This window comes from Archocentrus centrarchus, chromosome 22 (genome assembly GCF_007364275.1).
Source record: "Archocentrus centrarchus isolate MPI-CPG fArcCen1 chromosome 22, fArcCen1, whole genome shotgun sequence".
Classification (NCBI taxonomy): domain Eukaryota; kingdom Metazoa; phylum Chordata; class Actinopteri; order Cichliformes; family Cichlidae; genus Archocentrus; species Archocentrus centrarchus.
Window position 1 is genome coordinate 13,699,861 of NC_044367.1, and position 11,712 is coordinate 13,711,572.

Below are 11,712 nucleotides of genomic sequence, written 5' to 3' on the forward strand. Positions count from 1 at the left end.
GGCTTACACGTATGTGGACCAAACTTTGAATCATCTGTGAGTTATCACACTGTGACAGCAGCGTATTATAGAGTCAGTAGCAGCACATGAAATAAATGAAAGAAACTAGTCCTGGATAAGTTTTTATGTTTTAGCACCTTTTGACTTTCCGTGTTCGGTTCTGATAATGAATATTCATTAGCCTTCTCTCTGTTTATGCCTGTTTTTTTCATTCATTGCTGCACCTATTCATTTCTTATTAAATTCATAAGTAATACCAGCCAAGGCCCACGGAAAACTTGTTTCGTGTTTAGTCAAGGACAATTATCTGACAGAGAAGATCAGAAAAGCTGCACTGTACCCTTTGTGAGATTTTCAGGTGCATCACCATGGAGACTCTGCTTCACCACAACTGCTCAAGGTCACCTGGCCTGCAGCAATGTTGTATTGTGTGTGCGTTTTTGTGCATGGGCGATTCTTTGGTATGTATGTTTGGAACTCGGCAGAGAAACTGAAGTGACACAAGCAGAGCGATTCATTTTTAAAAATTGCAGGTATCCGAGTTCTGCTCTGTTATTACTTGGGGACTATTATTAGGTCTGGATTTTGATGCTAAGCTGCTTTTTTCTTTGTTTTTTGGATGTCGTGTGCCAGCTGGTCTTTCTACTGCACACCCAGTGATTTGTAACAATCCTTTTGCGTTACTATGTAACACGTCCTGAAATGCATTGTCACATAATTACGGGTAACAATGTAAACTTTAGGCTACAGTCCAGCACACTGAAACATATCCCTGTCTTGATGAAGACACAAACACGATTGTTCTTCTAGTGTCTGAGTACAAACACAAAGCCGCCAGCACAAAGCAAAGTTGAAAACCAGTACAAAGAGAATTCAAAGCGTTCACAGCAGTGATTCTACAAGCATGCACAGGTAGAAATGGAGGCCACAATGGAGCCTGACTGCTCATCACTGCCTTTGTTACCTGCTGAAGGTCAGGCTCTGGCTGCTGGGCTGGGGTTGGCATACACACAGCTGTAAGAGGATACATGATCGGGGGGGGGGGGGGGGGGGGGGGGGCACTTTTTATTAATCTTTCTTGCAAGTATGAGACATAATCACATGGCCCTGTAATGTGATTACAGTGATGCTACTTTCTACCTTTGTCGTGCGTTACACCCGACACCGATTTGCATTATTAAATATGACAAAATCTTACATTTTGTCTACAGAATGGTTTGCCCACATTTTCTGTGCATTTTGATCGAGTCACACTTTTTATTACATTACTTGTGAGGAATATGTTATTGTATTTCAGTCAGTGGCTCATTTTGGGGTCATTGCAGCTTTAAACCATCTCCAGGAGATTCTAAAAGATATATAAAAGTTACATCAAATTTTCATACTTGTCATTCCATGAGATGTTGTGGTTTCTTCAAAAGGTTTTTACCCAAGGTCACAGTGGCTCATTACTTTAATAATTCACTTGTATAGAAGTTTGTCCAAATAAAGTTTTTTTTTCTTTGGTAAGTATTAAGCACTGAGAGCTGAAAATAAAATTTAATAAAATTAATGAGAAAAAGAAAAGGAAATAAATGACCCACATGCTGTAATTATTGCATGTATTGGCTTAGATGTCCAGTTTTATCCCCAAGCCTCTATTTTTGCCAAGAATGTAAATCTGTAAACATTAGACATACATACATACACATTCACCACATAAAGCTTGCACATGTGTGATGATGACATGCCAGTGTTTTGTTTGTATCTTGTTCCTCTGGAGCCAGTGGGCCAAAAAAAAAAAAAAATCTGTTAATGTAGGTTTGAAGAAGGATAAATAATTTTCTAAAATAAACCCTGTAGCTTCTGGCGACAGTTACTGGAGTAAATAATCCAACTGCCTGGGCTGGAGATTTAAGGAAGCAGACTGGTATATCTGGGAATGAGAATCAAATAATGGAGCCATGTTCATTAGGACAAAGGAATAAATCAACCAGTGAGTGGAATAAGATGCATCAGGCTTTGGATGAACAGACACTAGTTGGTTGAATTTATTGTGCAATTAATTTTTAATGTTGGTTTTCATGGAATTTGTTGAATAAATACAATTTCTCAGTTTAAGTGTCACCCATCTGCTTAAGGCTTTTTCATCATGCGACTAATGTGCAGCATAGGAGAAACATTATATCAGCTTTGGCTCATCGGTTTAACCCATTTTCGGCGAAACGCAGGTTGAACCCTCATAAATCATTCTAAAAATACATGACCTCACAGTTGGGGTCAAAGGTCACGACCACCGGAGCTGGGAGATCATTGTTAAGTTCTGACTGATTGATGATGTGTCACACAACGACACCTGTTTCCACAATGAAATCAACACATTATCTGCTCTGTTCCCTGATCATTTTCATTTCAGATACGCTGAGTACGAGGTGTCACCATTACCCCTGGCTACACCACGAAAATCTCAGTTTGCTTTGCCAAGAGTGAGAGTGTTTGTTAATGTGTTAATGTGTAAGAAAGTCAGTGTGTGGAGGTCTCTGGCATCAGAGAAGGTGTCGAAATTATTCCTTTGATGTATGAGCTCTGGGAGCTTGAGGCAGACAGTCCAGTATTACATTATTAAAGTCAATTTTTTACTATAGCCATTAGAAAATGGAATTTATGTGAAGTCTTGTGTGTGCTATAAACATATTAGCAACAATTTGTTTTCCATCCCATCTTTCGAGCCTGTCTCTTTTATTTGCATAAAATATCAAAGCCATGATCCTTTTATCTGCAAATAGGTTTATTTTCACCCAATGGAAAGAACTGAGATATATATTTGTTTATGCTGTGTGTGAGGTTGGACTGAAATAGCTCTATGCATGCTACATCTGTTATTATTGACCGTTCTGTTTGAATTTCATTGATAACCAGATTATTTTGCCACAAGCCCACAGGGATGTCAGCACCATGATCACAACAAGAAAGATACATTTCTTTGTAATGAATAAATAACAATAGTCACTGCTGTACATGGCAAAAGCACACACACAAAGAAAGACACAACCCAATCAGGCATGGTGTTGAAAAGGGATAAAAACAGGGGAGTACGGGTTGAATGAAAGACAGAATTTGAAAGCCTCACTGCTTTTTTTTTTGTTTTTTTTTCAGTCTCCTTTATTTCATAAGCTGTTTTACTTTGAGGTTGAAAATCATGAAGAAATAAAGCAGAACTTTTGAGGAAAAAAACAAACAAAATGTAGGCAATTTTCAGAAAACCAAGCTACACGAGTATTAAAAAAAAACAGCATTATTTTTTTCTGTTCTGCAGCCGGTAACAAACTGGAGCTGAGATTGAAAAGCAAATCCTGACAGTGGCGTTAGCAGCTGACGTAAATACAGGGCGCACTCTGGACAGGATCCAAGTCCATCACAGGACTGACACACAGAGAGAGAGAGAGAGACAGCCACACACTCTCACATTCACACCTACAGCCTATTTTGACTCACCAATTAACCAAACAAGGATGTCTTTGGACTGTGGGAGGAAACCACACCACCTGGAGGAAATACATGCAGGCAAAGGGAGAAGACATTAGATGATGGTGCTGATCGCTGCATCACTAAGATCCAAAGCATTAATCTCCACGAATGAAAGAATGGCTTTTGTGAGTTTGAGGTTAATATAAAGCAAATATCACATGTAAAAGTAAATAAATGTTAATTATTTGAACAGCATGAAGGTATTTGATAAATGGGAATCTTCTCATTATATGGTCACCAACCAGTTTGTTAGGAACGCCCTGTTAGTCGTGGAGTGGACCTCATTTTTGCCTTCAGAACTGTCTTAATTCGTCATGGCACAGACTCAACAAACTGCTCAGTTTCCTGTTCTTAGCTGACTGGAGTGGTACTCTGTGTGGTCCTCTGCTGTTGTAGCTCATCTGGTTCGATGTACTACACATTCAGAGATGCTCTGCTACATACCTTGGTTGGTAACGAGTCACTATTTGAATTGTTGGTGCCTTCCTATCAGCTCGAAGCAGCTCATCTGACCTCTGGCACCAAAAGGGCATTTTGGCCCAGAGAACTGCTGCTCACTGGATATTTTCTCTTTTTAGGACCATTCTCTGTAAATCCTAGATGGTTGTGTGGGAAAATCCCAGCAGATCAGCAGTTTCTGAAATACTCAGACCAGCACCCATGTCACGTTTGAAGTCACTTAAATCACCCTTTTTCTTCATTTTGATGCTCAGTTTGAACTTCATCAGACCATCTTGATCTTGTCTACATGCCTAAATACATTGAGTTGCTGCTATGTAACTGGCTGAGTAGAATTTTTTTAATTAACGAGGAGTTGAAAAAGTGTACCTAATAAAGAGGCTGTGAGTGTACATTTGGTATATCCCATGTAGAAGAAATTGAAAAGTTTGCCCTGAAAAATAAGGCCTGAGCTTCTGGCAACAGGCACAGGAGTAAATAGTCCAACTGCCTGGGCAGGAGATTTAAGGAAGCAGACTGGTATATCTGGGACTGGGAATCAAATAATAGAGTCACGCTCATTATGACAAAGGAATAAATCAACCAGGGAGTGGAATAAGATGCATCAGGCTTTGGATGAACAGACACTACTGTGCATTCAGAGATGGTCTGAACTCTATGCTCCAGTTAGTTGAATATATTGCGCAATTATTATTTTTTTATGTTGGTTTTAATTGCCATCTTTATCATATCTACATGCCTACAGTAAATGCACCGTATTTCTGCCATGTAACTGGCTGAGTAGAATTTTTGCATTAATGAGCAGTTAAAAAAAAGTTGGCATTTTGGCTGTTGCCATCTTGTTGCTTTTGCAGCTGCTGGTGACTTATTGCTGGGGAGCTGGGAAGGTTGTTAGCTAATGCCAGTACTAGCAAGCTTGCTCCTTTAGCACATCCATAATTCAACTTTCACTAGCAAAGACACAAACCTACAACAACACATTCTTACTAGAAAACAGAAGAGCCAACTCCTTAGGGAGAGATTACTTTGTTGTGGATGCAATTGCCAGGCACTGGTCCATCCAAACGAAGCCTCACACCATGCTTGCTGTCTGATAATGTCATTGGATCCAAGCAGACTGTCACAAAGCAGATGTGTAAACCCATGTGAAAGTGTTTTTTAGAGCAACCCAACACAGAACACCATGAAATGGCACCCACTTGTCACACTCCTAATTGCCTTTTAATGCCTTTTCTTCAATTTCCTGTTGATGCCTTCTTTCTGTCCTGCTGTACCTAAATGCCAAATCAATGAAAATGCTTTTTGTGGCCTTTTCAGCCATTCCTTTAAGTTTATATCAATATGTGCATGGTGCTCATAAAATTATTAGGCTTATTTCTGATCTAAGTTGGACATTTTTAACATGGGAACCTGTGGTGATTGACTTGCTTTTGGAGTCAGGCTTGAATAACCGCTGAAGGAGATGCAGTTAATTTTATAGCATTTTTTTTTTTCAGCAAGTTGAAAGTTGATCTGTATGCAACCTATCTGCATCAGACATACATTTGGAAGGAAACCCAATATTGTCTAGATTACATTTTAATGTTGTTGATTACATAAATGATTTACACTATTGTCAAAAGTATTTACTTGTCTGCCTTCGTGAACTTGAGTGACATCCCTTTCTTAATCCATGGGGTTTAATATGATGTCAGCCCACACTTTGCAACTATAACAGCATCAACTATTCTGGGACGGCTTTCCACAAGGTTTAGGAGTGTGTTTATGGGAATTTTTCACCATTCTTCTAGAAGTGCATTTGTGAGGTCAGACGCTGATGCTGGATGAGAAGGCCTGCCTGCTCTATGATTTTACCACTCCATGGCTGAATTGCTGTCATTCCCAATTCCTTCCACTTTGTTATTATACTACTAACAGCTGACTGTGGAACAGCTGAGTAGCGAGGAAGTTTCACGACTGGACTTGTTGCACAGGTGGCATCCTACCACGATATCACACTGAGCTCGTGAGAGCGACCCATTCTTTCACACATGTTTGTAGAAGCAGCTTGCATGCCTAGGTGCTTGGTTTATACAACTTTGGCCATGGAAGTGAAATGCACAATTGCACTGAAATTAAATGTACAGTTAAGACAATTATATTTAACAAAACACACATACACACACAGAAAACATATACATCACGTAAAAAGGGGGATTATTGTTTGTGCCTGATGTTACACGCTTTCCTGCTCAACAGGGTAAAACTACTATTGTTGTAAAAACAACAAAGTAGATATAAATAACAACATAAAGGAAATAAAAGTGAAATTTTTGTGATGTCGTGTGGAAGAGAAATAGCCACACATCTGTTGGTGAAAACAATAGAAAACAATAGAAACAAAGCTGAGAACACTTTGGTACATTTTGTATGTGTGTGCTTCTTCTACTTCTTCTTTTTGCACCAAGCTGCTATCATATTATTTTTTTCCAGAGCGGTAATCAATGATTACCCAAAAATCAGGGAACATGTTTTACAATTGGCTCCATATTTGCTGCTTCCCATTTTAATAAGGCTGTAAACAACATCCTGTGGTGTATAATCATCTCTTCACATCCTGTAGGATGACTGTCTGACTCTTTAGCCTCAGTCTGTGATAGCAATCAAATGATTGTTGAATGAGCCTTTGGTAAATTGGAAACTGGTAGTTATTTAATGTCCTTTTATTCTTTATCACTTCTACTGTATTGAATTAAACTTCTCTCACAACTTAGACTTGCACAATTATGCAGTCCCTGTAACTGCAGGCTTTTAAATCTCTTTACTTATTTAACTTTTTTGTATAATACAGGTATGGTTATCAAAGCAAGCTTCTTGTATTATACTTGAAAACTGAGAGAAAAATAAGTATCAGTGTCTTGGATTTCAAGCTGACATCCATCAGTCTAATATCCATGTTTGACTCATATCATCTAAATAGCCTAAATAACAAGCTCTCAGAAATAATTATTCAATTAATCTCTCATCTGAAACACCATGACACATCGGGGTGTGTTTAATCTCCCCCAGACATGATAAAATCTCTCATTATCTCAATTCAGCTATGTTATTTATGCATGCAAATATTTCATATTTCACATTCAAAATAAGAAGCCTGTAGGCAACACTGTAGAAGCGGGGAAGGTTGCACTGTGTAATAAATAAACCTAAAGCCTTTGCTGGTTGAAATTTATCAGTTTTTTCAACCTTTATGAATAGTAGATGAAAGCCTGCTCTTACAGTGGGTTCATTCTCATCAACCTCGACCTTTTCAGTGTCATTATTAAGATGAAACATAGATGATGAGCTAATTTGCAGCTAGAGTTTGACATTTTGGGAAATACCCATATTAGCTTTCTTGTCAAGAGCTAGATGAGAAGTCTGTCTCTCTGGTTAATGCCAGAAACATCTCGACTGAGCAGACTGAGACTGGAAACAAAGAGGGCCGTCAGCTATCCAGCACAGCTAAAAGTGTTAGGCTAGGCTAGCTAGCATCATAAATGTTCCCTGAGGGTTCCCTGACATCATTAACACCCTGCAAGTGTCAGAGGAATTTATATCACAGGCAGTTTCATGTCCTGCAATAGAGTGACAATTACAAAAACATAACACTTTTATTGTACAATAAATCCAATGTCAGATGGGGTTTCTTTTGTGAAGTCTTAAGTGTTATTTATGCACAACAGATCACACGCCTCTGAAAGGAATATTATGCATCTTCATTAATCGGGAGTAGCTATGAATCTGGGAGAACCGTGGCAATCACATTAGCCCATAAACACAGAGGACAAGGAAGACGCCTACAAGTTCCCGTGGGAGAGCTTCCAATTAACACTCAAGCTTTCTCCCCGACGTGTCAACTGGTTCAAGAATGTGAAGCATTGGAAAGACAAGGAAAGAGAGAGAGAGTGGGAACTCAAGATATAGATATATCCAGGAAGGATGTGCATTATTTTCTAACAGGGAAATGTGTATATATGAATGAAAGGATACAATCTTTTCTTTACAATAACAACAATATCTTTGGTTTACACTTTGGCTGGACACAATAGACTCATCCAGTACTGTGCAAAAGTCTTCAGTCAGCTTCCATTTTTATATTTTACTTCCCAGGAGCCAGACTTTTTTTTTTTTTTTAATGATCTCGAGCAATAGTTCTCCAGGCCTTCTGGAGGTCTTTCAAAATTCTTCTTTGAATGTTGGCTGCTTTTTGTTCTGTTCTCTGTGAAGATGATCCCACACTGCCTTTTCATGCTTGAATGATCCATAGTTCAGTGTTAAGTGGCTTAAAAAAAACAACAATAAATAAATAAATAACTAAACATTCCTCTGAAAATGGTCAAGTGCAAGGACTGTGTTTCTGAAGCAAAATATAAAGAAATGACAGGTGGCTCAAGACTTTTGCACAGTACTGTATAAACAGATATATATAAAAGCCTGTTGGATGGATTGCCATGGAAACTGGTTAAGGCATGCATGGTCCCCAGATGATGACTTAATAATCCATCTCTTTAGTGCCACCATAGAAATGTCTTACCAACAAACTAATCATATTCCCTGGCTCAGCCTTAGGATTTTTTAAATTTTTTTTTATTAATGAACGTCAGCATAACTAGCATGTAAACACAACCTTTCATTTCAACCCCAACATTTTTGCAACACTGTTAATAATAGTAATAATAATAACAGCTATGTGCTCAAAGCAGAACCTTTGTAGCTTCATGCAGGTTTATTATAGTACGGCTGATATTTGGCGAAGACATCACAAAGCAGCATAGAGTTCTCCTCAGGTTTTTCAGGCTGTGTCCCCCCCCCAAAAAAAGAAAAAAGAGGAATATTTCCAATTACCTCTAGCTTGTGAGTGTTAAAGCAACATCCCAGAAGTGGAGGAGGTGATACATTACTATCTGTTAGTCTGTCACAACTGCAAACACACGCAATTACAATTATTATTTCTGATCAAAAATTAGAACTGAAATCTATTCAAGGGCTACAAATCTTTATTTAGTTAGTAATACAAATGATTATTGACTATGAAAAACATCAGTAATACTGACTGATGTTTTTCATAGGGATAAACAGGGGCTGATAAAAGTATTTAGAGTCTTGTTTCTCTAGTGAAAAGCAGCCCATTGTCTTTTCTTCATTTGCCTGTATCTCAACAGCAGCTCTGCTTCTGTTTTGCTTCACAAAGACTGTCAAACCTAACTATAGGCAGATCCAGTCTGACGCAGCAGTTTCCATCCTGCCTCCTTGAAATGTTTGGGAGGCTGGCATTTCTTTTGTGTTATCTCAGGCCTTTTTTTCTTTCTTTCTTTTTTTTTTTATTATTATAACAGAGGAACACTGATCCCAGCTTGATCTCTCTGTTGTCCCTGCAGACATTTAGACTCCTACTCACCCTGAGCATCTCCATGGTCTATATTTTATTTAAGCAGTTTCTGCACAAGGCGGTTATCAGAGACGAAGGATCCTCTGAAGGGAAAGAGGTGTTTGTTCCCTCCTTGGAGCAGAAAACTGAAATTAATCCTACCCCCTCAGGAGCTTACCGACTGAATTAGGAAGACTGCAAATTAAGCTTGCTGTGTACCAAGGAGAGCATCACTCTTTCAAATGTAATACACATGGGTTGCATGGAACTCAGGCTACATGGTGGTCTATTTTGCGCATTACATGCTGGCAGCTTCCTCTTATTCACTGAAGAAGCCCTGCAAGAAATTAAATCCTTTATATTTATTAATCAGCTTAAATATCAGAATTGAAAAAAGTGGTTTATTACTGTTGTAAACATGTGGAATGAAGCATTTCCATAATCACACACCAAATTATTAATTGTCATTAGAAAAGATTACCCAGCACAACAACTGAGTAGCATAACATTTCCAGTTCTGCACTTGAGCTCCACTTGTCACACACCTTGCTGACTGTGGCTCCTCGGTGATTTGAGGGACTACTTGTACTCCCACTGTTCAACACTCTGCTCACAATGGGTGATGTTATTGGAGCAGACAGCAGCCTTTTCAGCACTGTCAAACAAAGGGCACCGCTACTGCGGGGTTGCCTCTGAAGCAGAGAGGGCAGCTGCATGGACTTCTGGGGAGGACAGACTACAAAATAAAACTGCACCCCAAGACAGGGGGGGGGGGGGGCAACAAATAAAAGATTTGCTCACACAACAACAAAGTTTTTGTTTGCTCGCAGTTGTTGCAGTGATGTTTTTAAACTCAACAGACACATTTTCTAGTCTTTGTGAAGATTTGCACGTCAGAACATAACAGTCAATAATAATTATTACATTTACTACAAATAAATTACTAATCTACTGAAATTTGAGATGATAGAAATGTAGAACTATCCTGATGAGCTTTCCCGCCAACATATTAAAGGTGCAAATGTTAAAGCTTTTATTAACTAGAAATGAGTTGAGACAGTAAACAACTGTGTAATTTCAATCAGTGATCCCGAATAGCAAAACATTAATTTATATGAAAATGTGGATTATGCCTCTGAAGAAGTCACTGCTTAATAGAATTTACACACATAATTTGCAAACGGAGTAAAAAAATAGGTATAATTAATTGTTTTTGTGGCTTTGCATGCTTTAGAGACCAGGATGAAGTTACGCTCAGTCATAAACTATCAAGCATCACAGAAACACGAACAAATGTTGCACAGTGTAATCCCACCCCCACTCCACCTTCTGAAGATCCAGGACGACTCGATGAGCTGAGGTGCTAATGTATTCCAGTTTGAAGCACGCACAGGCACATTGTGTGCGCTGATGTGACATTAATGACGGAAACAGAACTGTCAAGTTGCACATGCACCCACACACGCATTTCTGAGGCCCTCTGGGATATTTTCTAACGACCGAGTGTCTTACTGTGGTGTATAAAATGCTGCAGGCTGGATTTCCAGGGGACCCCTAAAAGGACTCATTTCGTTTGGAAAGTGATGCTGACAGGGCAGAGCAAGCACGACTGACACGTTGTCAGTTCCCTTCAGTCAGATGGAACCTCATGTTTATAATCAGACGCATCAGCAGTATGTGAGGATTTGTATTTGGAAAATTGAATAAAAAAGACATTAATAGGTTTATATGGAAGCTCATTTGTGCTAAAATAGAAAAATTTTAAAATATTAAAAATGCCATAGTAAGTAGGTTGGAAAACAGAAAATAATTTAATAATAATACTAGTACTACTAATATTAGCACATTTAATAACAAAGTTAATTTACAAAGTGCTTTGAAAGCAGAAAGCTCAAGGGGCAAACAGACATTAAATACAAACACACACACACAAAATAAATAAAAATAAAATCAATGATGGACTGTGGCAGGCAGCTAGCAGGGCAATAAAAGGATGATAACCAGAAAGTGAAAGACATCACGTAATAGAATCAAAAGCATGTCTATAGAAATGAGTTTTAAGAAGTGATTTAAAGGAAGTCTCTGTTCTGCAAGCTTGATCTCCTCAGCCAGGACATTCCAAAGCTGAGGGGCCCTGATGGCAAAAGCACGGTCACCTTTTCATTAAAGTATCGACTTTGGAACAGCCAAAAGGACCCCACTAGGGGATCTAAGACTGCAGGCAGGCTAATATGGTGACAGTAGTTCTGCTATGCAGCTTTTGGCCAGATTCAGACAAGCTTTAAAAGTGATCTGTAAAATCTTAAAATGAGTTCTAAAACGCACATGAAGCCAGCAGAGAGAAATCAGTACTGGGG